A 3,663-nucleotide genomic window follows, 5' to 3' on the forward strand; every position below is an offset into this window, starting at 1 on the left:
ATATTCATTTTTTATGCATGAAGTTACTTTTCTAGGTCATAAATGCACTGATAAAGGAATACTTCCAGATGACAAGAAATACGATGTCATTATGAACTAACCAGTTCCGCACGACGCGGACAGTGCTGGACGTTTCGTAGCATTCTGAAACTTTTATAGACGTTTTACAGAAAATTTCGCCGACTATTCACGGCACATAACAAGATTTTGTAAAAAGAATGTTCCTTTTAAATGAACGGATGAGTGTGAAAATGCATTTCAATATTTAAAAACAAAACTTATGGAACCTACCCTGCTACAATATCCAGATTTCACTAAAGAATTCTGAATAATAACAGATTCAAGTAAGCAAGCTTGTGGAGCGGTTTTAAAGGCAGAAAAATTACTGCAAGATATGATGTTAGCGATTTATATACTAATGGAGTTATTGACTTAGATAAATTTTTCCAAAGGCTTGAAATGCAAGCCGGTATACATAAAATCAGCCAACTCAAAGTGGCACCGTGGGAAAATATCTTTGAATATACTTCAATAGATAATTTCAAATTTATGGGCAATAAAATTTTGAAAGCTTTAAGAGTAGCACTACTCAACCAGGTTACCCAAATAACAAATTTAAAAGAAAAAGAAGCAATTTTGTCTACATTTCATGATGATCCAATTCATGGAGGTAATACTGGCATACCAAAAACTTTGGCCAACGTAAAAAGACACTATTACTAGAAAAGCATGTCTAAAGATATAACTGAGTACGTAAGAAAATGTCAAAAATGCCAGAAAGCCAAAATAACTAAACTCACCCCTTTAACAATTACAGACACTCCAATAAATGCTTTCGACAGAGTGATAGTGGGCACTATTGAACCACTGCCAAAATCAGAAAATGGCAATGAGTATGCAATGACTGCATAGTCACTTTAATATGTAATTTAACCAAGTATTTAATTGCCATACCTATTCCGAATAAAAATGCTAATACTGTCACTAAAGCAATATTTTAATCTTTTATCCTGAAGTACGGTCCAATGAAGACGTTCATTACGGATATGGGAACAGAATATAAGAATCACTGTGGACGGAAGTCCACGTGGTGACGACCTGCATGCCTTGGCGTGCGCGAGGAAACTCTATATATAGCCGAAGATAATGTTCTGTAGGCAATCGATCCAAATGAATTATATACCAATCGAAAGGTATTGTTTCAATTAGATAATTTTTGTCGAAACATATTCCAAAAGTTATTCGGTTTGGGAGAAAGTAGGGTGAAAGTAAAAAAACTTTTAATCACTAAAGTGGGGCTGGTGGACACACTTTAGTCCCCAGATAGAATATTTTTCGCGGCGATTGGTACCTCAATCGACCCGATCCGACATTTCATTCAGAAAAAATTCGTTAATGTTTGTTACTATCATATGAGCAACTATTGTTCTACAACTTATTGAAATACCTTAAGTTAATTAAAAAATTCATAACTTTATAATTAAAAAAGATATAAAAAAGAGCTTTACACCATTAAAAGGGTTTTTTAAATATATATATCACCTTCTTTGAGACCAAACGTCTATATAGTACACAAAAAAAAAATACACTCAAAATAAACTTTTTTTCAAGAAAAAAAATTTTTTTTTCAAAATTTGCTCGTTTGATGCTTTTTATATTGCACGTGGAGATAGCTTTTGAGATGACGCAACTTTTGATATATCGCTCATATCTGGCAAAACCGTTAACTCAAGATATAATCCTGTAAGTGCAGCTATCCATTTTGTGCAGCCTCCTGTGAAGCTTGCATTTACTTATACATGTGCGTGTATTTGATTGGCAACTTTGCTTTTTGGAGTCTGCATATATTTGGCCAATACCCTACAAAATATGGAGTATATCTTTTCAGATTTTAGTTTATTTATTTAAAAATAAAATCCAAATAAAAAAGGGCCTAAAAAGTAAAACATAAATATTGACTCAGCTAGGACTCGAACCCAGGCCCTCCGTGTTAGGAACCACGACGCGCTCCACTCGGCCAACCTCGAACTTTGTCTCTTTAGGGCAAATTTTGATGTAATTCTGCTTTGGGTTTCAGTGTCTCATGTCTTAATGAGAAGAGTCACAAGATTGGTACTTCAACCAACCCGGTCCGACATTTCTTTCAGAAGTTATTCAAGAAATTCGATTTTTACACCTTTTTCAAAATGAAGCCTGTGTTGAGCTATTAATAGTTTTTAATAGCAGCCAAATAACTACACGCGTTTCAAATTATATTTTCAATATATTTATTTTGGGTTCAATTTAACCCTAATATATGTATACGGCTCCAATCAACTTCAAATCACAACCAAAACACCAAACCAAGAGCTTGCGCAGAAGTTCAACCAAAGCTCCCCAAAGCGCATACGCTACAAATAACAATAAAGCGCATGCGAAACTGGGGACAAAACAGAGACGAAACATGCTGATAACAACAGCTGCAGCTTAGAATATTATTATTATTTTATATGCAATCTTTGGTGGCTGCTTGGCCCAACATCCTCCCCCCATTGAAGGGTGGGCCTTCAATAAGAATTTTGGAAGGGGCAGCAGTCACATTATTGCAGAGGTTATTCCATGGGTTGTCCTCCCTACCACAGAGCGCCGACACATCCCGTGATAGTCCACCGTGGCCAGAAAACACCCAGCCAAATCGAGTGCTCTGAGCAATTGGGAGCCCGTGACCTAACTGGATTTGGCCAGCCGACAACAGGTCAAAGAATAAGCCGGCTCCAATCAGCAGGTCCACTCGCTGCGTTTTGTGGAAGTTGGGGTCAGCTAGGTCCATATTGCCAGGAATCTTTCAGCCCGAAGCATCTATGTCCTGGCTACGCTGATAGTCCGTTATATGTGAAGCTACAACAGCCTCAATTTCCACTGAATATGTGCTAAGGCGGGACTTCAAGCACACATTAACGGATCTGTTTCTAATCTGTTTCAAATCCAGCGCCGCCGAAACCGGCCACCGTTGTGGAGCATTTGGAGCGGCCAAGCTGAAGTTCATTCGCCAGCCGCGTCGAGATGAGATGCACTTGTGAACCGGAATCCAATAACGCTCGGCAAGGCAGGAAGTTTCCAGACCGACCACGAACGAGTACATTTGCTGTTGGCAGGAGCACTAGCTCAGCATTGCGATCCTGGGTCACAACAGTGTTAATTGAGCGGGATGGGTTCGCACCAGCAACTGCACCGATGGGACGTGAGACTCGTGCGGGTGAAACCTGCCCGCGAGGGTGCAACAGAATATGATGACGGTGATTGCAAGTCGAGCAGCGGGAAGCTGAGCATCCGCGAGCGAGATGGCAATCCTCCAGACAAACAAAACATCGAGCCAGACGCCGCACTTCGTCGTACCGTTCCTCAATTGGCAAAGCACTGAACTTTGGGCAAGCAGGAAGCTCGTGAGCCGAAACACCACACAGGGCGCATAGAGCAGGACTGGCGTTAATAACCATGCACGAGGATCGGTTATTGGAGGATCTACCTCGGCCTACTTGGTTAACTGGTGAATAAGCCAAAGAAAAGTCAACGCTTTCGAGAGTCCGGCACCTTTGCTCTAAGAATCGTGCATAGACTCCCAAGTTGGCAGGCTATCATCAGTGCTTCCTGCCAGAGAGTCTTCCCATTTGGCCTTTGTGGCAG

This window comes from Drosophila ananassae, assembly GCF_017639315.1.
Source record: "Drosophila ananassae strain 14024-0371.13 chromosome Y unlocalized genomic scaffold, ASM1763931v2 tig00000096, whole genome shotgun sequence".
In the NCBI taxonomy this organism is placed as follows: domain Eukaryota; kingdom Metazoa; phylum Arthropoda; class Insecta; order Diptera; family Drosophilidae; genus Drosophila; species Drosophila ananassae.